Below are 26691 nucleotides of genomic sequence, written 5' to 3' on the forward strand. Positions count from 1 at the left end.
CCAGAGTAAGTCTGATAAAGTCTATGATTCCCATAAAATAATCACCTTCGTACAACGCGCAGTACCTATATTCTCCAATAAGGGAACAACATCCACCCATCAAAATCAACTTAGCTAGAGATTTTGATGAGGACTGCTCATTGGAATGGCTGATCAAAGAGAGTACGAAGTTATACTCTATTCAGCAGTCCAGTGAGTAGGGGGTTAAAAAGGAGTCAAAACCCAAAATTGTGGCAGAAACTAGGGTGTCACCTAGCCCCCTCAATTTGGAATCTAAAAAGAGAACTTATGCAAAGGTGGCCAGTCAAAACAGGCCATCTCCACAGAGGTTTAATTCTGCCCCTCCCCCTACACAGGTTGAGGCGCAGGGAGACTATAACCAAAATGGGGGACATAATCAGGTGAATAATTACTCACAAAGAGAATACTCACCAAATAATTGGTATCCGCGCAAGGGTAGATACAATAAATGGCGGAGATATTCTCAGGGTAACCAGACACCCCAGGTATATAATGCTCCCCAAAATACTAATACTGAACAAGCTGAACCCCAGGGGCAACCACGCCAGAATAGAAATAGTGGCCCTGATTCTGAGGGAACCCAATGGTCCAGGAATCAGTACAATGGGGCACCAAGAGATAGGCCCAGGGGTAGAGGTAACTTGTACAATCAGGTAGATATGCTGTTTACCCAGTTAAATCGGTTGAGCGAACAAATCGCTAATATGAGTCAAAAATCTATGGCTCAGCAACCGAACAATACTTTTTTAGGGGTACAGCCAGTGGTCAGCAGTGGACCACAGGCACAGTCATAAATACTGCAGCATCACCTGAGGGGGAGGGGAGAGATATACAAAATGTAATAATAAATATCAATGATACTAATCATGTTCTCTCCCCACAGACCGAAAACGGACAATTTAGCTGGGATGACAGGCAACCTCATCCAGGAAAAACTAACGAATCTCTTCCTTTGCAGCACTCTCTTAACCTTATCTCCACAGATGCAGTACACAAGAATCCAGCCGAACCTGTCATAGAGGAAACAGGTAGGTATGAAGATTCTTCTGCATCAGAAAGCATGGCAAACTCAGGTAACACGTGGCGAATCCCACAAATGTATGCTAACGCCAACTTTATGTGTGAAATGGTAGAAACTGCAGGAAGATATTATGTATTAGTTGAGCTGCAAGATTCAGTCTCCAACCCTATCAGGGGATTAATTGACACTGGGTCACAGGCAACTATCTTATCCCACAGGTACTACACACAGCTAAATGAGCTAACACCCCACAAACCTAAAATAAAAGAATTTGATGGTTCTCTAATAGGTGTTGGGGGTGACTCCCTAAAAGTCTACGGTACTGCCTGGTTATAATTTAAATTGGGGAACAGGGTCATAAGACACCCTGTCATTATAGTGGATCTGCCGACTGATCGTTTAATTATTGGTAGTGATCTCCTGAAACGATTAAGCACCATAATTGATTGCATAAATAATGTAATTTGGTCACAAGTTAAACGGCCTATCAATTATGAAAAATCTGGTATATCTCGCACCCGACATAGCTGTCACGTGGTGGAAGAGAAACCAGATGCTGTGGAGATTCATTTCAGGAATAACTCTGTACCTGAAATCACTATTCTACAAATAGATGATCAGACTCCTTTTAGTGGCTCTGATGGTAATACTTTTAAAATTTCGCCCGGAAAGATAGCGAATATCTCCCTAGATGGCGATATATTAACCATATCACTCCACAAGGGGGATCCTAAAATCCCTAAAGGGGGAGACCATGCTCAATACCTCACAGGGATTGAGAGAGTTAAAGAGGATCTATTTATCCCTATACAAGTACATGACCTTGGTAAAACCAAGTATGCTAAAATAAACTTAAAACAGGAAGCTAGCTATATAAGCGAAGGTTTATTAGCGCAGATAGCTGAACCTAAAGTGATTAAATATCTTTCTCCCCAAGACCACTGTGTCAACGGCCTGGATGACAGGTCTGAAAGCTATAACATCACAGCTAAGTGCTTATTATCTATCTCTATTGGTAATAAGTCAGTGAAGCACCTGTTTTTAGTTTTAAATACTCCCCATAATCAGATATACATTGGCAATGATATCTTACATAGATATGCCATACAAATAGATTTGATTCATTCTTGCCTTTGGAGCATGTTAAAGGGGGACCCTGAATTATTTCAGGATGAAAATGCAGCCCTAAAATCAAACCAGCAATTGCCATATGCTGTGAATATGCAGGTATCTAGCGATGTTATAATTCCTGCTGGGGCTGATAAATTTCTTTTACCCTTACAGGTAAAGAGAGGTCAGAAATTAAAAACTTCTGAAACACTAATTTGCCTCTCCCATAGAATACAAAATCTGGGTGTCACAGTGACTTACACTCCTATGGTGAATATTGGAACTATTCCAATACATATTATTGTGCATAACATGACCCCACAGGATATAACATTATCCAAGGGAACTACCATAGGATATGCACTGGAATCAAGTTATTACACTTTTGGATTCCAGAATAATGTAATTGGGCTAATACCTGAAGGATACCTAACTGAAGAACAATTAATAGAACAATCCTTTGCATCTATGCCAGAGGGTCTATTTAATGTTCAGTCTATTTATCCCTTAAGCTCAGAGGAAGGCATCTGTAAAATTGAAGAAGCCTCTCTAGTGTTTGATCAGCCAATCAAACAGCAAGAGTACCCCAATACCCAGAGTCATGGGAGCAATGTAAACTATAACCAAGGGGATCTCACCTCTAGATTGGAAGAAGCCTATGAAATAGGACAGCCTGAAATCTTTCCAGGATTTCAGCAAATAGTCGAAGAGCAAATATCCTTAGCTAATGGCTGTTCCAGCGATGATGAACGCCAACAGCTGCGAAAACTCCTAATGGAATACAAGGATATTTTCGCTAAGGATTCGTATGACTGTGGTACTACAGACTTGCACATTGCAAGAATACAAACAGATCCCGATGCACCACCTGTATTTGTCAAACAGTACAGACTGCCCTTAGCCTCATATGATTATTTTGCAGAGATCATAAGGAATTTGGAAGAAAGAGGTATTATCAGACAGGTGCACAGCTCTTATAATAATCCTCTTCTAGGTGTCCTTAAGCCCAATGGACAATGGCGTTTGTGTGCTGACTTAAGACAGCTAAACAAACGAGTATACATGTCTGGCTGGCCTGTACCATACATTGACCAGTGCCTAGCACAAATGCAGGGATCCAAAATATTCACTGCCATTGATTATGCACAGGGATATTGGACCATAAAGGTACATGAAGACTACCAATATAAGCTAGCATTCTCCTTCCAAAAGGTTCAGTATGCATTCCAGAGACTTCCATTTGGATACATAAATTCTGGACATGAATTTGCTGTATTCATGCATAAGGCTATGCCTGACGCACTGGAAAGGGGGACCTTATCTTATGTTGATGATGTTTTAATCAAAAGCACAGACTTTGAAAAACACATCGCAGAGCTTAAACACGTCCTCAGCCAACTTAAAAGGGCAGGTGTCAAATTATCCCTACAAAAAGCTCAATGGTGCCGCACTCGTGTAAACTTCTTGGGACATGAAGTTACCTCTGAAGGATTAAATCCCCAAAAGAAAAAGGTGGAAGCTATAGTAAATTCTAAAAACCCAACTAATTTAAAGGAATTGAGATCATTCCTGGGTATGACGAATTATTCTCGCAAATTCATTGATAATTATGCGGAATTAGCTAAACCACTACTACTTCTTCTAAAGAAGGATGTGAAATGGCACTGGAGTGAGTCTCAAGAGACAGCCATCAGAGAGCTGAAGAGAAAACTCACTCAAGCACCTTGCTTAGCGTACCCTGAAGGTGGTAAACCTTTCTTCTTAGAGACAGGTTACACAGATATAAGCATGAGTGCTGTGTTATACCAAAAACATGATAATTTGAACAAAGCCATTGCTTATGCGAGCAAAAATCTATCCCCAGTAGAAATAAAGTTTAACGATTGCGAAAAAGCCCTCTTATCTACTGTATGGGCTCTACAAAATTTCCGCAGCTATATACAGGGCGAGAAAATTATTGTAGAAACGGCCCACCAGCCTTTGCTATATTTGCAAAGTGAGAGAATAAGAGATGGGAATTTGTCTAATAGCCGCATAACAGCGTGGACTCTTTCCTTGCAAGGCTGGCCACTAGAAATTCGCTACAAGCAGAATAAAAAGAATCCAGTCGCACAAGGGCTTGCTGAGCTCCACGACTGTACTGCTAGAAATCCTGGGGAAGAATTATCAGAAGATGATTTTCTGGAGGAACAATTGCTTTCCCCATATAAAATATACAATGAGGACCATTGTCAAACATTACCTTGGGTATATGTTGATGGTTGTTCTTACCATGCCACTATTGATAATGAGCGCAGATTAGTCGCTGGCATTGGTATAACTGGGGCAAATGGATTCTCAAATATATCTGTAGGTTTCAACATTGGACCAAGATCCAGTCAAGTTGCAGAACTAACTGCTGTTTTCAAAACCATTGAAATGGCTATTGAACATGGTATTCATGAATTTGTGATCATAACTGACTCAAATTATGTGCGTGACAGTTTTGTTGAATACCTGCCAACTTGGAAAAGAAATGGCATGCAGAAAAGCAATAACAAACCAGTCAAGCATGGCAAGTTGTTCTGCGAGATTGATAATCTGGTAGTATCCAATGATTTAACCATACACGGAAAAAGACCAAGGGTCATTCCAGAGTTTTAGGTCCTGATAAGGAAGGCAATGATCTTGCGGATTCGTTAGCCAAACAAGGAGCCATAACTGGAGAACTCCTTAATATTGACCACTTAATGGGTGCAATTCAGGTAGAAGCCATTACCAGAAACCAGGCAAAACAACAGAGTGAGCCTAACTTGGTACAATGGAGTCAGGATTCTCCTAGTGAGGACCTGATCACTAGTCAAAAAGAAGACCCCATTGTAGGCATCTTCTATAAACACATAGAAGATCCTGAGAACAACCCCATCTCAAAAGATGATTGCATTGGCAAAGAAGATCTTAGAATCTTAATGAAATCTAGATCACAATTCAAGTTACAGGATGGTTTGTTAATTAGAACCTCCAAAACTGGCATCCAGCAGTGGGTAATACCCACCAAGTTCAGAGGTCTAATGCTTCAACATGCCCATGATGCTCCCACATCTGGTCATCGTGGTGCCAAACTCACGTATGAAATATTGCGTGATTACGCTTTTTGGCCCACATGTTGAAAGATGTTCAAACCTACTGTCAAGGGTGTTTAATCTGCCCACAGTTTCAACCCACTGCACCAACGCATAGAGCGCCATTGCAGAAAAGGGGCATGGTAATGCCATGGTCAGATATACAAATTGATTTTATTGGCCCAGTAACAAGATCATCAAGAGGTAACAAATACATGTTAACCGTGACATGTCTGTTCACTAAATGGGTAGAGTGCATTAGTGCACCTAACAATAGTGCTGAAACATGTGCAGCATTGCTCATCAACCATGTATTTTCCAGATTTGGTTTGCCCCAAAGAATCGAATCAGATCGGGGGACCCACTTCACTAGCGAAGTGATGACCAAAATGTGGAAAATACTAGGGGTTAAAAGAAAGCTCCATATTGCTTATAGAGCTGCCTCAAGTGGTGGTGTAGAGCGTTACAACCAGTCCATTGTTAAAATCCTCAAAAAGTTTGTGAGTGAAACAGGTAAAGACTGGGATGTAAAACTACCTCTAGTCTTAATGGCATTAAGAGCAACTCCAAGTAGTGCTACCAAAATGTCACCTTTTGAACTGATGACTGGTAGAAGAATGGTTCTACCTCAGCATCTGCTGTACCGTACATCAGACCAAAACTTGATAAACGCTGCCAATACACATCAATATGTGGAAAACCTAAGGAAGCACCTGCAATATGCCTTTGCATTTGCTCAAAGGAATTTAGAAAGAGCCGCAACTGCCACTAAAACCTATTATGATCTCAAAACATCCAAAAAGGAATATGAAATAAATGATAAAGTTTATCTTTATAACTTTGGAAGAGATCAGGTTAGGGAGAAGAAATTTCTTCCCTCATGGAAAGGTCCTTTCGTCATTACTGACAAAATATCTCCAGTGGCCTATAAAATAAGGATCCCCAAAAATGAAAGTTTCATAGATAAATGGGTCCATATCAATCAATTGCGGGCATGTCATCCCAGATCCCAACTACAAGTCATAGAGGGAGAATGAAGTATCATATCCCCAAATGAACTAAAGACATACTGTAGTTTAAAGATGCCTAACTGATAAACATGAAGGCTCAAAATAACAAACTTCCTACATAAGAGACTGTCTATGAGGTATACGGCTGATCCTCATCAAATACCACTGACTTTAAGCCAATTCAAACACATGTGTCCTACATCTATTTGAAGTTGGAAGGGGGATTTATGTCAAGGTATATGTGAGATTAATAAATATATATTTTGATCATATATTTCAAGATTAATAAATCTGTATCTTTGATCAGATATTTTCACTGATCAGTAGAAAATAACTCATTGCATTCAGAAGAACTGACTAAACAGACAGGTTTAGTTCTACGCCCACTTCTTCAATTACACAGGAAACTCCTAAGGATTACTTCAAAAGAATCATTCATAGCTAAAGTGTGAACTTGAAGCCATACCAAATTTGCTATAATCAACTTACAGTTTGAGAAAGGATGAGTCATAAAAAGGCAAATTAAGGGGATAAGATTGTCAGATAGGTGACACCACACAAAATATATGAAGACGAAATGTCTGAATCACCCTTTTGGAACTAATCAAAATCATAGAGAAACAGCTTTTATACACATAGGTGTTAATTATCCCCAAACATCAAATACACATCTGCACTGCTGGCTAAACAGGAAATAACATAATTTATGTAAGAACTTACCTGATAAATTCATTTCTTTCATATTAACAAGAGTCCATGAGCTAGTGACGTATGGGATATACATTCCTACCAGGAGGGGCAAAGTTTCCCAAACCTTAAAATGCCTATAAATACACCCCTCACCACACCCACAAATCAGTTTAACGAATAGCCAAGAAGTGGGGTGATAAGAAAAAAAGTGCGAAGCATATAAAATAAGGAATTGGAATAATTGTGCTTTATACAAAAAAATCATAACCACCACAAAAAAGGGTGGGCCTCATGGACTCTTGTTAATATGAAAGAAATGAATTTATCAGGTAAGTTCTTACATAAATTATGTTTTCTTTCATGTAATTAACAAGAGTCCATGAGCTAGTGACGTATGGGATAATGACTACCCAAGATGTGGATCTTTCCACACAAGAGTCACTAGAGAGGGAGGGATAAAATAAAGACAGCCAATTCCTGCTGAAAATAATCCACACCCAAAATAAAGTTTAACAAAAAACATAAGCAGAAGATTCAAACTGAAACCGCTGCCTGAAGAACTTTTCTACCAAAAACTGCTTCAGAAGAAGAAAATACATCAAAATGGTAGAATTTAGTAAAAGTATGCAAAGAGGACCAAGTTGCTGCTTTGCAGATCTGGTCAACCGAAGCTTCATTCCTAAACGCCCAGGAAGTAGAAACTGACCTAGTAGAATGAGCTGTAATTCTTTGAGGCGGAATTTTACCCGACTCAACATAGGCAAGATGAATTAAAGATTTCAACCAAGATGCCAAAGAAATGGCAGAAGCTTTCTGGCCTTTCCTAGAACCGGAAAAGATAACAAATAGACTAGAAGTCTTACGGAAAGATTTCGTAGCTTCAACATAATATTTCAAAGCTCTAACAACATCCAAAGAATGCAATGATTTCTCCTTAGAATTCTTTGGATTAGGACATAATGAAGGAACCACAATTTCTCTACTAATGTTGTTGGAATTCACAACTTTAGGTAAAAATTCAAAAGAAGTTCGCAACACCGCCTTATCCTGATGAAAAATCAGAAAAGGAGACTCACACGAAAGAGCAGATAATTCAGAAACTCTTCTAGCAGAAGAGATGGCCAAAAGGAACAAAACTTTCCAAGAAAGTAATTTAATGTCCAATGAATGCATAGGTTCAAACGGAGGAGCTTGAAGAGCTCCAAAACCAAATTCAAACTCCATGGAGGAGAAATTGACTTAATGACAGGTTTTATACGAACCAAAGCTTGTACAAAACAATGAATATCAGGAAGAATAGCAATCTTTCTGTGAAAAAGAACAGAAAGAGCGGAGATTTGTCCTTTCAAAGAACTCGCGGACAAACCCTTATCTAAACCATCCTGAAGAAACTGTAAAATTCTCGGTATTCTAAAAGAATGCCAAGAAAAATGATGAGAAAGACACCAAGAAATATAAGTCTTCCAGACTCTATAATATATCTCTCGAGATACAGATTTACGAGCCTGTAACATAGTATTAATCACGGAGTCAGAGAAACCTCTATGACCAAGAATCAAGCGTTCAATCTCCATACCTTTAAATTTAAGGATTTCAGATCCGGATGGAAAAAAGGACCTTGAGACAGAAGGTCTGGTCTTAACGGAAGAGTCCATGGTTGGCAAGATGCCATCCGGACAAGATCCGCATACCAAAACCTGTGAGGCCATGCCGGAGCTATTAGCAGAACAAACGAGCATTCCCTCAGAATCTTGGAGATTACTCTTGGAAGAAGAACTAGAGGCGGAAAGATATAGGCAGGATGATATTTCCAAGGAAGTGATAATGCATCCACTGCCTCCGCCTGAGGATCCCGGGATCTGGACAGATACCTGGGAAGTTTCTTGTTTAGATGAGAGGCCATCAGATCTATCTCTGGGAGCCCCCACATTTGAACAATCTGAAGAAATACCTCTGGGTGAAGAGACCATTCGCCCGGATGCAACGTTTGGCGACTGAGATAATCCGCTTCCCAATTGTCTACACCTGGGATATGAACCGCAGAGATTAGACAGGAGCTGGATTCCGCCCAAACCAAAATTCGAGATACTTCTTTCATAGCCAGAGGACTGTGAGTCCCTCCTTGATGATTGATGTATGCCACAGTTGTGACATTGTCTGTCTGAAAACAAATGAACGATTCTCTCTTCAGAAGAGGCCAAAACTGAAGAGCTCTGAAAACTGCACGGAGTTCCAAGATATTGATCGGTAATCTCACCTCCTGAGATTCCCAAACTCCTTGTGCCGTCAGAGATCCCCACACAGCTCCCCAACCTGTGAGACTTGCATCTGTTGAAATTACAGTCCAGGTCGGAAGAACAAAAGAAGCCCCCTGAATTAAACGATGGTGATCTGTCCACCACGTTAGAGAGTGCCGAACAATCGGTTTTAAAGATATTAATTGATATATCTTCGTGTAATCCCTGCACCATTGGTTCAGCATACAGAGCTGAAGAGGTCGCATGTGAAAACGAGCAAAGGGGATCGCGTCCGATGCAGCAGTCATAAGACCTAGAATTTCCATGCATAAGGCTACCGAAGGGAATGATTGAGACTGAAGGTTTCGACAGGCTGTAATCAATTTTAGACGTCTCTTGTCTGTTAAAGACAAAGTCATGGACACTGAATCTATCTGGAAACCCAGAAAGGTTACCCTTGTTTGAGGAATCAAAGAACTTTTTGGTAAATTGATCCTCCAACCATGATCTTGAAGAAACAACACAAGACGATTCGTATGAGACTCTGCTAAATGTAAAGACGGAGCAAGTACCAAGATATCGTCCAAATAAGGAAATACCACAATACCCTGTTCTCTGATTACAGACAGAAGGGCACCGAGAATCTTTGTGAAAATTCTTGGAGCTGTAGCAAGGCCAAACGGTAGAGCCACAAATTGGTAATGCTTGTCTAGAAAAGAGAATCTCAGGAACTGATAATGATCTGGATGAATCGGAATATGCAGATATGCATCCTGTAAATCTATTGTGGACATATAATTCCCTTGCTGAACAAAAGGCAATATAGTCCTTACAGTTACCATCTTGAACGTTGGTATCCTTACATAACGATTCAATAATTTTAGATCCAGAACTGGTCTGAAGGAATTCTCCTTCTTTGGTACAATGAAGAGATTTGAATAAAACCCCATCCCCTGTTCCGGAACTGGAACTGGCATAATTACTCCAGCCAACTCTAGATCTGAAACACAATTCAGAAATGCTTAAGCTTTCACTGGATTTACTGGGACATGGGAAAGAAAAAATCTCTTTGCAGGAGGTCTCATCTTGAAACCAATTCTGTACCCTTCTGAAATAATGTTCTGAATCCAAAGATTGTGAACAGAACTGATCCAAATTTCTTTGAAAAAACGTAACCTGCCCCCTACCAGCTGAACTGGAATGAGGGCCGTACCTTCATGTGAACTTAGAAGCAGGCTTTGCCTTTCTAGCAGGCTTGGATTTATTCCAGACTGGAGATGGTTTCCAAACTGAAACTGCTCCTGAGGACGAAGGATCAGGCTTTTGTTCTTTGTTGAAACGAAAGGAACGAAAACGATTGTTAGCCCTGTTTTTACCTTTAGACTTTTTATCCTGTGGTAAAAAAGTTCCTTTCCCACCAGTAACAGTTGAAATAATAGAATCCAACTGAGAACCAAATAATTTGTTTCCCTGGAAAGAAATGGAAAGTAGAGTTGATTTAGAAGCCATATCAGCATTCCAAGTCTTAAGCCATAAAGCTCTTCTGGCTAAGATAGCCAGAGACATAAATCTAACATCAACTCTAATAATATCAAAAATGGCATCACAGATGAAATTATTAGCATGCTGGAGAAGAATAATAATATCATGAGAATCACGATTTGTTACTTGTTGCGCTAGAGTTTCCAACCAAAAAGTTGAAGCTGCAGCAACATCAGCCAATGATATAGCAGGTCTAAGAAGATTACCTGAACATAGATAAGCTTTTCTTAGAAAAGATTCAATTTTTCTATCTAAAGGATCCTTAAACGAGGTACCATCTGATGTAGGAATGGTAGTGCGTTTAGCAAGGGTAGAAATAGCCCCATCAACTTTAGGGATTTTGTCCCAAAATTCTAATCTGTCAGGCGGAACGGGATATAATTGCTTAAAACGTTTAGAAGGAGTAAATGAATTACCCAATCTATCCCATTCCTTAGCAATTACTGCAGAAATAGCATTAGGAACAGGAAAGACTTCCGGAATAACCGCAGGAGCTTTAAAAACCTTATCCAAACGTATAGAATTAGTATCAAGAGGACTAGAATCCTCTATTTCTAAAGCAATTAGTACTTCTTTAAGTAAAGAGCGAATAAATTCCATCTTAAATAAATATGAAGATTTATCAGCATCAATCTCTGAGACAGAATCCTCTGAACCAGAAGAGTCCAAAGAATCAGAATGATGGTGTTCATTTAAAAATTCATCTGTAGAGAGAGAAGATTTAAAAGACTTTTTACGTTTACTAGAAGGAGAAATAACAGACAAAGCCTTCTTTATGGATTCAGAAACAAAATCTCTTATGTTATCAGGAACATTCTGCACCTTAGATGTTGAGGGAACTGCAACAGGCAATGGTACATCACTAAAGGAAATATTATCTGCATTAACAAGTTTGTCATGACATTTAATACAAACAACAGCTGGAGGAATAGCTACCAAAAGTTTACAGCAGATACACTTAGCTTTGGTAGATCCAGCAGGCAGAGGTTTTCCTGTAGTATCTTCTGGCTCAGATGCAACGTGAGACATCTTGCAATATGTAAGAGAAAAAACAACATATAAAGCAAAATAGATCAAATTCCTTATAAGACAGTTTCAGGAATGGGAAAAAAATGCCAAACATCAAGCTTCTAGCAACCAGAAGCAAATGAAAAAATGAGACTGAAATAATGTGGAGACAAAAGCGACGCCCATATTTTTTGGCGCCAAATAAGACGCCCACATTATTTGGCGCCTAAATGCTTTTGGCGCCAAAAATGACGCCACATCCGGAACGCCGACATCTTTGGCGCAAAATAACGTCAAAAAAATGACGCAACTTCCGGCGACACGTATGACGCCGGAAACGGAAATGAATTTTTGCGCCAAAAAAGTCTGCGCCAAGAATGACGCAATAAAATGAAGCATTTTCAGCCCCCGCGAGCCTAACAGCCCACAGGGAAAAAAGTCAAATTTTTGAGGTAAGAAAAATATGATAATTAAAGCATAATCCCAAATATGAAACTGACTGTCTGGAAATAAGGAAAGTTGAACATTCTGAGTCAAGGCAAATAAATGTTTGAATACATATATTTAGAACTTTATAAATAAAGTGCCCAACCATAGCTTAGAGTGTCACAGAAAATAAGACTTACTTACCCCAGGACACTCATCTACATGTTTGTAGAAAGCCAAACCAGTACTGAAACGAGAATCAGTAGAGGAAATGGTAAATATAAGAGTATATCGTCGATCTGAAAAGGGAGGTAAGAGATGAATCTCTACGACCGATAACAGAGAACCTTATGAAATAGACCCCGTAGAAGGAGATCACTGCATTCAATAGGCAATACTCTCCTCACATCCCTCTGACATTCACTGCACGCTGAGAGGAAAACCGGGCTCCAACTTGCTGCGGAGCGCATATCAACGTAGAATCTAGCACAAACTTACTTCACCACCTCCCTTGGAGGCAAAGTTTGTAAAACTGATTTGTGGGTGTGGTGAGGGGTGTATTTATAGGCATTTTAAGGTTTGGGAAACTTTGCCCCTCCTGGTAGGAATGTATATCCCATACGTCACTAGCTCATGGACTCTTGTTAATTACATGAAAGAAATGCTGTTTTAAAGACATTTACAACTCCTCGTGGATTGACCCCCTGTGGGGCAGTAAAGGCCTTGAAAAGCACAGACAAATGCTAAGGTGTGACTCTGGAAACTCACATAAGCAGGCAGCAAATGGACATCAATTTTTTTTTTTTTTTTCTGTTTGAATGCATGCCTCAGAATGAATCAAATATAGAAATTGAAAATTGTCTAATTCTCTATTATTACATGGATATTTGCTAAGCTTGGGAGGTAACTGTTTTAGTCAGTCAAAAATGTGTAATAACCTCTGTTTTGTTTATATTTTTCAGACAGATAATCTCAAATCTACATAGAAATGAATGTGCATATATATGTGTATATATATATATATATATATATATATATATATATATATATATATATATATATATATGTTTTAAAAACATAAAAGATCTTACTTAACCTCTGTGTTTTTAAGAATATAAATAAATACTTGTAGACCTGGAAAGAAATAATTAATGACACTTATTACTTTATTTCAGATGGAATGCCGGCATGAAATGAAATATCATATCATATGAATGTGCAATAAATGTTTATAACGTTTCAAATACATCTTTTAAAATATAGTGAGATGAAGATATGGAAGTTACTTTGATGTGATATGACTATGAGATATAAATTTTCTGTTAGGCTAAATGAAATATAAATTATTTTAATATAATGTTAGATATATGTGATGTTTCATATCAAAACGATCAGGAAATTAATCTGATGCCGCTTCATCTATAATTGATATTGGGAGAGACTGGTGCAAGAAATTATGGCAGTTATTATACATTTTAAAGAAAGATGTTTTAATGTATAACTGTATTTCTTTGTCATGCTGCATTTATTTGTACTGTCCAATTGTAATGCTGCCACCCGGTGTTATGTTGAGAGAACTACAGCCAGAAAGCCTTTTTGGCTGTTAAATATAAGATAATCCAATGAAAAGGGACAAGGCCGTGGGCGTTTCCAATATTCACCAATGACTGATAAATAATCAAAAAGGGGAGGGGTGAGATCAGATGATTAAAACCCCAGCATAGAGGCTAAAAGGTGGTTGTGTTGACTGATCCAGAAAGGAGTAACTGCTGCAGTTATTAATCAAAAGCACACACCTACCATTGGACTCCATATGCTTTACCCCAATTTTGAATTTCTGAGGTGAACTGGATCTGTTGCAAAACATTGGAAACTGGATTGCTGTTTATTTGTTGATGTATATAAAAGTTTTATTATAAGATAAGTCATATGCATAGCCTTTACAGTTAATAGATTTAAAGAGCAGATTATACTTTTAAACTGTATGCCATTGTTTCAGATAGCTCTTATCCTGCCTATTTGTATGCAAACATTTAAAATAAACATTTATTATTACTGTATGTGGCAGAGTAGGATAAATTGCAGTTAAATAAGCAGAATATATATATTATCCTATTATTTTATAAACACTGTTTAGAATTGTATTGCTTGGATGTTAAAAGACTTGTATATAAGGCTGGTTTCTTAAGAAAAGCGTGTAGGAATTTTGCATAGCATATTTAAATAGTTTTCAAGCGCCTATAATATTATTTAGTTTCCTTTTATTGCAAATATATTTCAATATGTTCATGGATATTAACTAAATAAAAGAATTCAGGTATTTATATTAATTGCATGGTCTAGTAGATGCATGGTTAATTAGGGTTTCTATTTTTTTTTTTGTATTGTGTTTATAACCCTGCCATAAACTGATATATTATTTGGATAGCACTACTAAGGTTCTTATAAATATACTGACACCCTTGTCTGAGGAATCAATGAACTTTTTGGTAAATTGATCCTCCAACCATGTTCTCGAAGAAACAATACAAGTCGATTCGTATGAGATTCTGCTAAATGTGAAGACTGAGCAAGTACCAAGATATCGTCCAAATAAGGAAATACCACAATACCCTGTTCTCTGATTACAGACAGAAGGGCACCGAGAACCTTTGTAAAAATCCTTGGAGCTGTTGCTAGGCCAAACGGCAGAGCCACAAACTGGTAATGCTTGTCTAGGAAAGAGAATCTCAGAAACTGATAGTGATCTGGATGAATCGGAATATGCAGATATGCATCCTGTAAATCTATTGTGGACATATAATGCCCTTGCTGAACAAAAGGCAGAATAGTCCTTATAGTTACCATTTTGAATGTTGGTATCCTTACATAATGATTCAATATTTTTAAATCCAGAATTGGTCTGAAGGAATTCTCCTTCTTTGGTACAATGAAGAGATTTGAGTAAAACCCCAGCCCCTGTTCCAGAACTGGAACTGGCATAATTACTCCAGCCAACTCTAGATCTGAAACACATTTCAGAAATGCTTGAGCCTTCACTGGATTTACTGTGACACGGGAAAGAAAAAATCTTCTTGCAGGAGGCCTTATCTTGAAGCCTATTCTGTACCCTTGTGAAACAATGTTCTGAATCCAAAGATTGTGAATTGAATTGATCCAAATTTATTTGAAAAATCGTAATCTGCCCCCCACCAGCTGGGCTGGAATGAGGGCCGCACCTTCATGTTGACTTGGGAGCTGGCTTTGGCTTTCTAAAAGGCTTGGATTTATTCCAGACTGGAGATGGTTTCCAAACTGACACCGCTCCTGTAGGGGAAGGATCAGGCTTTTGTTCCTTATTGTGACGAAAGGAACGAAAACGATTAGTAGACCTAAATTTGCCTTTAGATTTTTTATCCTGTGGTAAAAAAGTTCCTTTCCCCCCAGTAACAGTTGAAATAATAGAATCCAACTGTGAACCAAATAATTTATTACCCTGGAAAGAAAGGGAAAGCAAAGTTGACTTAGAAGACATATCAGCATTCCAAGTTTTAAGCCATATACCTGACATCAACCCTAATGATATCAAAGATGGCATCACAAATAAAATTATTAGCATGTTGAAGAAGATTAACAATGCTATGAGAATTATGATCTGTTACTTGTTGCGCTAAAGCTTCCAACCAAAAAGTTGAAGCTGCAGCAACATCCGCTAAAGATATAGCAGGTCTAAGAAGATTACCTGAACATAAGTAAGCTTTTCTTAGAAAGGATTCAATTTTCCTATCTAAAGGATCCTTAAAGGAAGTACTATCTGCCGTAGGAATAGTAGTACGTTTAGCAAGAGTAGAGATAGCCCCATCAACCTTAGGGATTTTGTCCCAAAACTCTAATCTGTCAGATGGCACAGGATATAATTGCTTAAAACGTTTAGAAGGAGTAAATGAATTACCCAAATTATTCCATTCCCTGGAAATTACTTCAGAAATAGCATCAGGGACAGGAAAAACTTCTGGAATAACTACAGATTTAAAAACCTTATTTAAACGTTTAGATTTAGTATCAAGAGGACCAGATTCCTCTATTTCTAATGCAATTAAGACTTCTTTAAGTAAAGAACGAATAAATTCCATTTTAAATAAATATGAAGATTTATCAGCATCAACCTCTGAAACAGAATCCTCTGAACCAGAGGAATCATTATCAGAATCAGAATGATGATGTTCATTTAAAAATTCATCTGAAAAATGAGAAGTTTTAAAAGACCTTTTACGTTTACTAGAAGGAGGAATAACAGACATAGCCTTCTTAATGGATTTAGAAACAAAATCTCTTATGTTAACAGGAACACTCTGAGTATTAGATGTTGATGGAACAGCAACAGGTAATGTAACATTACTAAAGGAAATATGATCTGCATTAACAAGTTTGTCATGACATTCATTACAAACAACAGCTGGAGGAACAGATACCACAAGTTTACAGCAAATACACTTAACTTTGGTAGATCCAGCATCAGGCAGCGATTTTCCAGAAGTATCTTCTGATTCAGGGTCAATCTGAGACATCTTGCAATATGTAATAGAAAAAACAACATATAAAGCAAAATTGATCAAATTCCTTAAATGACAGTTTCAGGAATGGGAAAAAATGCCAGTGAACAAGCTTCTAGCAACCAGAAGCAAATAAACAATGAGACTTAAATAATGTGGAGACAATAATAACGCCCATATTTTTTAGCGCCAAAAAAGACGCCCACATTATTTGGCGCCTAAATGCTTTTAGCGCCAAAAATGACGCCACATCCGGTAACGCCAACACTTTTGGCGCAAAAACGTCAAAAATGACGCAACTTCCGGTGACAAGTATGACGCCGGAAATAACAAAGAAATTTTTTTGCGCCAAAAAAGTCCGCGCCAAGAATGACGCAATAAAATGAAGCATTTTCAGCCCCCGCGAGCCTAACAGCCCACAGGGGAAAAAAAGTCAAATTTTAAGGTAAGAAAAAATGATTATTCAAATGCATTATCCCAAATAATGAAACTGACTGTCTGAAATAAGGAATATTGAACATCCTGAATCAAGGCAAATAAATGTTTAAACACAAATATTTAGAACTTTATATAAAAGTGCCCAACCATAGATTAGAGTGTCACAAAATAAGACTTACTTACCCCAGGACACTCATCTACATGTAGTAGAAAGCCAAACCAGTACTGAAACGAGAATCAGTAGAGGTAATGGTATATATAAGAGTATATCGTCGATCTGAAAAGGGAGGTAAGAGATGAATCTCTACGACCGATAACAGAGAACCTATGAAATAGACCCCGTAGAAGGAGATCATTGAATTCAAATAGGCAATACTCTCTTCACATCCCTCTGACATTCACTGCACGCTGAGAGGAAAACCGGGCTCCAACCTGCTGCGGAGCGCATATCAACGTAGAATCTAGCACAAACTTACTTCACCACCTCCACGGGAGGCAAAGTTTGTAAAACTGATTTGTGGGTGTGGTGAGGGGTGTATTTATAGGCATTTTGAGGTTTGGGAAACTTTGCCCCTCCTGGTAGGAATGTATATCCCATACGTCACTAGCTCATGGACTCTTGCTAATTACATGAAAGAAAAGGTAGATTAGACTGAACCTCCAAGGCATTGCTTTTGGTGTTGAGACGTGACGCCATCAGATCTATCTCCGGTGTCCCCCACATGCTGCATATCTCTGCAAACACTTCGGGATGGAGACCATTCCCCCAGATGAAAGGATTGTCTGCTGAGAAAATCCACTTCCCAGTTGTCTACACCCGGAATGTGGATTGCTGACAGCGAACAGTCGTGGGCCTCCGCCAACTCCAGAATCCAAGATACTTCTCTCATTGCTAGGGAGCTTCTCGTTCCCCCCGATGGTTGATGTAAGCCACCGAGGTTATATTGTCTGATTGGAATCTGATAAACTGGGACAAACCCAGAACCAAGCCTTCAGAGCATTGTAGATTGCTCAAAGTTCCAGAATGTTAATCAGGAGGGAGCGTTCCTCCTGAAACCACAGGCCCTGTGCCTTCTTGGCACCCCAAACAGCTCCCCATCCTGATTGACTTGTGTTCATAGTAACAATCTCCCAGGATGGTCTTAGAAAGGATGTCCCTCGGGACAGATGATCTGGACAAAGCCACCAAGAGAGTGATTCTCTCCAAAGGCTGTCTAGGGAAATCTGTCGAGACAGATCATTCGATCGCCATTCCACTGCCTCAGCATGCACAGCTGTAATTGCCTGAGACAGAACCTGGCGAAGGGAATTATGTCCATGCTGGACACCATGAGACCAATTACCTCCATACACTGAGCCACAGATGGCCTTAAAGGGACGGTATACACTCATTTTCATATAACTGCATGTAATAGACACTACTATAAAGAATAAGATGCACAGATACTGATATAAAAATCCAGTATAAAATGTATTAAAAACGTACTTAGAAGCTGTCAGTTTAGCTCTGTTGAAAAGGCAGCTGGAAAGCACACTGCAAGTGGAAAATAAGACACTCCCCCCCTCCCCCTTCTTTTGCATATGAAAAGACCCTTTACACAAACAGGAGCAAGCTGGAGAAGGTAGCTGACGGTATTCAAATTAAACTTTGGGGCTTGGTTAGGAGTCTGAAAATCAGAGCAATGTTATTTAAAAATAAGCAAAATTATAATTAAAAAAAAAACAAAAAAAAACTTTATGGGCTTTATAAATAGATCATCTACAAAACATTTATGCAAAAAAAAATGAGCGTATAATGGCCCTTTAAGGAGGTCCGGAGGGCAAGAATTGCTGAAGCTAGCTTGCAATGTCTCTGACCTGTTAGAAATATGCTCATAAATATTGAGTCTATTATAGTACCCAAGAATTCTACCCTGGTGCTTGGAATAAGAGAACTCTTTTCTAAGTTTATATTCCATCCATGAGATCGAAGAAGAGAGAGAAGAGATATCGAATGCAAAAGGATGGTGCTTGAACCAGAATGTCATCCAAGTAGGGAGCTACTGCTATACTGGCGATAGCCAGGAGATCCCCTAGAACCTTTGTAAAGATTTGTGGAGCAGTATCTAGACCAAACGGAAGTGAAATGAACTGGAATTGCTGATTTTTCTTTGTTCTCTTGCTATCTTTATTTGAAAAAGAAGGCATCTAACCTTTTTTTTGGTTTAGGACTCTGGACAGCACTTTTTTATTGGTGGATGAATTTATACACCAATCAGCAAGGACAACCCAGGTTGTTCACCAAAAATGGGTCGGCATCTAAACTTACATTCTTGCATTTCAAATAAAGATACCAAGAGAATGAAGAAAATTTGATAACAGGAGTAAATTAGAAAGTTGCTTAAAATTTCATGCACTACATGAATCACAAAAGGAAAAATGTGGGTTCAGTGTCCATTTAAGGTCTAGAATCGGGCAGAAAGATCCCTCCTTCTTTGGGACCACAAACAGGTTTGAATAGTATCCCAACCTCTTTCTGCGATAGGAACCGGGACAATGACCCCTAAGGAGGACAGATCTCGCACGCACCCCAGAAAGGCCTGGTCTGGAAGACAGGCTTGAGAGGAGAAATCTGCCCTTGGATGGATGAGATTTGAAACCCATCTTGTATCCCTGAGCTATGACCTCCAGGATCCATGGATCCTGCACGTCCCTGAACCAAGCGTCTGAAAACAGCGACAGTTTGCCCCCTACACGATCCAGCGCCGGATTAGGGGCCGCCCCTTCATGCCGGCTTAGTCTCGGCGGGATTCTTGCTCTGTTTGCATTTATTCCAGGATTGAGCTGGCTTCCAAGTGCTCTTAGTTTGATCTGGATTAGAGGACTGCTGACGTTGGGACTTTTCAGAACGAAAATTAGATCCTTGTTCATTTTTTCCTGCACCCCTGCCCCCTGTAACCGTGGAGATAATAGAGTCCAGGCCTGGACCAAATAAAATATTTCCCTTAAAGGGAAAGTAGTCTAGACTTAGAAGTCATGTCCGCAGGCCTGGACTTTAGCCACAGCGCCCGATAGCGAAGGTTAACCCCTTTAGTACTTCTTAGACATTTGTTGATGCATATGGAACATAGTTGAAAGGGCGGGCATACCAAGGCCTCCTCACAATATAGACAGGTATTACTATTAGGGATAGAGGGAGTACCCTCAAGCATATTTAGAAATCATCCATAGCTTGCGCTAATAACAGTAGGACACAGAATAAATTATCTTTTATTTATCATAAAACGGCACCTTTATACTCCCAATGTCTGGGGCACTCATCACCTCCTAGACCCAGGCAAACAAAGAAACAAACGTCTTCTCCGATAGCGAGCTCGATCAGGAAAGGGAAAACAAAAGTGTGACCACACCTGGTCATGTGGTTCACAAGACAGGATAGCTCCTGCTATGAGAAAAAGCGCGCCAAGCTACAAGTTGTGCAGCGTTCAAAGTGAAAGTAAAAACCTGTGTGTTCCGTTACAGCATAACAGTCTAAGAGACCAATAAATCTCCACATAAAGCAGCATAAAATCAAAGTATCACATTTGAGTAATCCCCACTGTTCAATAACCTCCCTCAGGAGCTACTAACCCAAGATTCTATTAAGATCAAAGGAGCCACACTGTGACCCTGTCTTCTAGCGTTTTCAACATATGTTTCATATTCAAAACGATCTTACCAGAATCCATGCTGTGGAACAGAAACACAGCCTCTCAAGTGTGACAGTCTTGTAGCATCGTTCCTGACTTGAGTGAAGAAAAAGCAGACAGTGAAACTCGTCAACACTGGTTGCTTAAGGAGCTGTTAGCAGGCAGTCTGGATGGGTTCGCAGGAAGACTCTCCCTGCATCTCCAGACTCTAACTTTTGTCAATGCTCTCACTGAGAGGCTGACAAGACTACTTAAAACTTCAGTCCCATATCGAAGGGCATATACCCCTCCTGAGGAACAACTCCGAAATCTTGACACTTCTCTGCTTTCCTCCTGTGACGAAAGGCAAAGAAGGCCTGGGGGATGGGGGAAGTGGGAGAGGTATTTAAGCCTTTGGCTGGGGTGTCTTTGCCTCCTCCTGGTGGCCAGGGTCAGTATTTTCCAACAGTAAGGAATGAAACTATGCACTCTCCTTATGTTAAGAAGGAAATAAGCATGAAGAGCCAGCTCCCCCACTAAAAGAAGGTGAAGAATGTTGGTATCTTCCTTCATTTGGCGTCTATCATCCACGCAAACCAGGTCAAATAAGAGTTGTGTTTGATTCAAGTGCACAGTATGAGTGCAATAGTGTTCTTACTGGACCTAACCTTACTAACAGTCTCTTAGGAGTATTGATCAGGTTCAGGAAAAAAACTGTAGCATTTATGGCTGACATAAAACAGATGTTCTATTGTTTCATTGTTCAAGAAGACAATAGGTTTCTGTGGCATCTGTGGTAATGATACTAGTGCTGAGATAATAGATTATCGCATGAGTGCATGTCTTCGGCAACAGTCCATCACATGCAGTGGCACTATATGGACTGAGGAGGACAGCTCAAGAAGGAGAAAGGGAATATGGAACAGATGCCAGACAATATATAGAAAGAGACTTCTATGTGGATGATAGAATCAAGTCTGTACCTACAGATGAAGAAGCCATTGATCTGCTTAAAAGAACACAAAACTAAGGCTTCATAAAATAGTCTCAAACAGCAGCAAGGTGTTGAAAGCCTTTCCTCCTGCAGACTATTGTCTTCTTGAACCATGCAACTGTTCTTCTTGAACCATGCATACATAGAAGACAATAAATCTAGATATAGATACACCACCAGTACAACAAAGTCTGCTGAGGAAATCCGCTTCCCAGTTGTCCACACCCGGAATGTGGATCACTGACAGCGAACAAATGCGGGTCCCACACCAGAATCCGAGATACTTCCCTCAAAACTAGGGAGCTTTTTGTTCCCCCCTGATAGTTGATGTAAGCCACCAAGGATATTATTGTTTGATTGGAATCTGATTAACTGGGACGAACCCAGCCTTCCTGACACCCCATCCTGACAGACTCACAACCGTAGTCACAATCACCCAGGATGGTCTTGAGACGGACGTCCCTCAGGAGAAGTGATCTGGACAAAACCACCAAGAGAGCGATTTTCCCGATTGGTTGTCCAGAGAAATCTGTTGAGACAGATCTGAATGATCGCCGTTCCACTAGTTCAGCATGCGCATGTTGCAAAAGTCTGAGGTGAAACCTGACAAAGGAAATGATGTCCAAGCTGGAAACCATGAGACCAATCACCTCCATACACCGAGCCACAGATGGCCTTAAGGAGATCTGGAGGACAAGACATGTTGAAGCTAGCTTGCAACATCTCTGGTCTGTTAGAAATATTCTCATGTCTATGGAGACTATTACAGTACCCGAGAATTCTACCCTGGTACAAGCCATTTCTTGTCTACCTCCATTAGACAAGAAAACTCTCTCTAGATTATCTGCCATCCAAGGGAACGAAGAAGACAGAGGAGATATTCTGAATGGTCCACTCTTCAAAAAATGTCTTTAGCTAGACCAAACGGAAGGGCAATAAACTGGAAGTGCTGGTCCAGGAATGCAAACCTTAGGAACTGGAAGTGGTAGTTGAGGATTGGTACGAGAAGGGAGCATCCTTCAGATCTATAGTGGTCATGAACTACCCCTCTCAAACGAGGGGAAGAATGGACCTTATTGTCTCCATCTTAAAAGAGGGGATATTTAAAAATCTGCTTAAGCGTTTTAGGTCCAGAATCGGACGGAAAGTTCCCTCCTTCTTAGGGACCAGGAAAAGGTTTGAAAAGTATCCCAAACCGTTCACTGTAATAGGCACTGGGACAATAACTCCTAGAGGACAAATCCCTTACACACCTCAGAAAGGCTTCCCTCCTTTCTGGTCAGGAAGACAGGAGGAATCTGCCCTTGGGTGGCTGAGACTTAAAACCTATCTTGTAACCCTGAGCTATGACTTCCAGGACCCATGGATCCTGCACGTCCCTGAACCAAGCGACTGAAAAGAGCGACATACTGCCCCATACACGATCCAGAAGAGGACCGGGGACCGCCCATTCGTGCTGACAAAGGATCGTCGGGGGCGCTTCTTGCTCTGCTTGGATTTAATCCAGGACTGAGCCGGCTTCCAAGAGCTCTTGGTTTGATCTGACGAAAATCGTCCCATAGATCAGTTCATATACTCTTGCGATAGGAGGGCACCCTTGACCCCTGTGACCATGGAGATAATTGAGTCTCCATAATTGAGAACTATCCTCAAGCGGGATAGTAGTAAGTTTAGCAAGGGTGAAGATAACTCCATCACATTTAGGGATGGAACCTCACAACTCTATTGAGAGTCCAGGACTGGGGACAATTTGTTAAAGGGAGAAGAGGGGGAAAAGGAATCCAATCCTGTCCTCTTCATTTTTAATAATGTTCGCCATCTAACGGGGAGCCACCCTATCCTCAAACTCTAATCCAATTTAGGAATTAAAGGTTCAGCAGGCAATTTGGCCTCTGGAACCTCTAAATTTGCCAAAAACTTCCTTTAGAAGAAAGCGCAAATTCCTAAACTAAAGTCTGGTTCCTCTGCAGCCGGAGGTTTAGAGGCAGCAGACTCTGACCCAGAATGTTCATACTCTGAAGTCTCAGAAAGAACTTCATCCTCTGATAACCTGATGTACTCTGGGAAGGAGTGCAATATGTAACCTTTCGCTTGCGCTTAGCAGGGCCAGGTAAAGCATTAAAGGCCGCAGACAACGCCGTCTGAATTGCAAAGTAACGTCTGGTGAAAAAAAGCCCCCCTCCAGATGGAGGATCAGCAATGCTACGGGAAAACTGCATGTGCAGAGATATAAGAATGTAGGGTACGCACCTCACTAGATGACAACTCCTCAGAGGTGGACGGTTCACATTATCAAGGCATATGGAACATAATTAAGAGGGCGGAACTAAGTCCTCCTCACCATATAAACAGGAATTACTTATTAGGAATAGAGGGAGTGCCCTCTAAAGTAACAGAATCCTCCATTGCTAGTGCAATAACCAGAGAAAAAAAATGGCACCCTTATACCCCAATGGCTTGAGCACTTACCACCTCCTATGACCCAGACAATACAGAGATTTATGACTTCTCTCTGATAGACAACCGGTCATGAAAAAGGGAATGAATCACATGGTGCACAATGCAGGACCGTTGTCCTAAAGTAATCCGTCTACCATAGAAATGCGTATACTACGTCACTTCCGGTGACGTATAATCAGCTGGTGGATGTTTGTGGCGCTCACTGTGCATGTGCTAGAGGCCCAAACTCCTTAAAACAGCTGATGAGAATACGAGCAATTATATGGCACGCGCATGTTACTGGTTACAAAATCAGACTGAACAAGCGGTCTGTCATTGGATTTTGTCACCAGAAAGGGTCGCAGAATATGTACACCAGCACATAACGGTCACCTTTTACTAGTTCAAGGCCTGATAGTTTAACATACATTATTACTTTTGTCAAACAGAATAGTTTTTAATAAAGTTATTATTGGTGGCTTATGACATTTATACTAATGACTTATCTAGCACTGGCTTGCACACAGAGAGCTCATAATACGACTATATATGATTGTGCATTTTGGCTACTTAGTTGTATAGGCTAATGGTAACTTTTGATTGCAGCTGTGCTTTTTCCTTCATATTTATAAATAGCTAATATGTGTATTATGTACTGTACAGTGTGTGTAGCATACAGTGTATTCTGTACTGTACAGTGTGCGTAGTATACAGTGTATTCTGTACTGTACAGTGTGCGTAGTATACAGTGTATTCTGTACTGTACAGTGTGCATAGTATACAGTGTATTCTGTACTGTACAGTGTGCATAGTATACAGTGTATTATGTACTGTACAGTGTGCATAGTATACAGTGTATTATGTACTGTACAGTGTGCATAGTATACAGTGTATTATGTACTGTACAGTGTGCATAGTATACAGTGTATTATGTACTGTACAGTGTGCATAGTATACAGTGTATTATGTACTGTACAGTGTGCATAGTATACAGTGTATTATGTACTGTACAGTGTGCGTAGTATACAGTGTATTATGTACTGTACAGTGTGCGTAGTATACAGTGTATTATGTACTGTACAGTGTGCGTAGTATACAGTGTATTATGTACTGTACAGTGTGTGTAGTATACAGTGTATTATGTACTGTACAGTGTGTGTAGTATACAGTGTATTATGTACTGTACAGTGTGCATAGTATACAGTGTATTATGTACTGTACAGTGTGCATAATATACAGTGTATTATGTACTGTACAGTGTGCATAGTATACAGTGTATTATGTACTATACAGTGTGCGTAGTATACAGTGTATTATGTACTGTACAGTGTGTGTAGTATACAGTGTATTATGTACTGTACAGTGTGTGTAGTATACAGTGTATTATGTACTGTACAGTGTGTGTAGTATACAGTATATTCTGTACTGTACAGTGTGTGTAGTATACAGTGTATTCTGTACTGTACAGTGTGTGTAGTATACAGTGTATTCTGTACTGTACAGTGTGTGTAGTATACAGTGTATTATGTACTGTACAGTGTGTGAAGTATACAGTGTATTATGTACTGTACAGTGTATTCTGTACAGTGTGTGTAGTATACAGTGTATTCTCTACAGTGTGTGTAGTATACAGTGTATTCTGTACTGTAGTGTGTTTTGTATAGTGTATTCTGTACTGTACAGTGTGTGTAGTATTCAGTGTATTATGTACTGTACAGTGTGTGTAGTATACAGTGTATTATGTACTGTACAGTGTGTGTAGTATACAGTGTATTATGTACTGTACAGTGTGTGTAGTATACAGTATATTATGTACTGTACAGTGTGTGTAGTACAGAGTATATTATGTACTGTACAGTGTGTGTAGTATACAGTGTATTATGTACTGTACAGTGTGTGTAGTATACAGTGTATTCTGTACTGTACAGTGTGTGTAGTATACAGTGTATTATGTACTGTACAGTGTGTGAAGTATACAGTGTATTATGTACAGTGTGTGTAGTATACAGTGTATTCTGTACTGTAGTGTGTTTTGTATAGTGTATTCTGTACAGTGTGTGTAGTATACAGTGTGTATTCTGTACTGTACAGTGTGTGTAGTATACAGTGTATTCTGTACTGTACAGTGTGTGTAGTATACAGTGTATTATGTACTGTACAGTGTGTGTAGTATACAGTGTATTCTGTACTGTACAGTGTGTGTAGTATACAGTGTATTCTGTACTATACAGTGTGTGTAGTATACAGTGTATTATGTACTGTACAGTGTATGTAGTATACAGCATATTATGTACTGTACGGTGTGTGTAGTATACAGTGTATTCTGTACAAGTGACTGTTGAGTGATTTTAACCCCTTAGCTTCCAAAAAAGGCTGCAACACTTTCTTTTTTGCATTAATTATTATAATTTTGATAACATTTCATACTACATGGTATGTCACGAAGTCTTGATCAGGATTGCTATACAATGTGAT

The sequence above is a fragment of the Bombina bombina genome, chromosome 2 (assembly GCF_027579735.1).
Source record: "Bombina bombina isolate aBomBom1 chromosome 2, aBomBom1.pri, whole genome shotgun sequence".
NCBI lineage: Eukaryota > Metazoa > Chordata > Amphibia > Anura > Bombinatoridae > Bombina > Bombina bombina.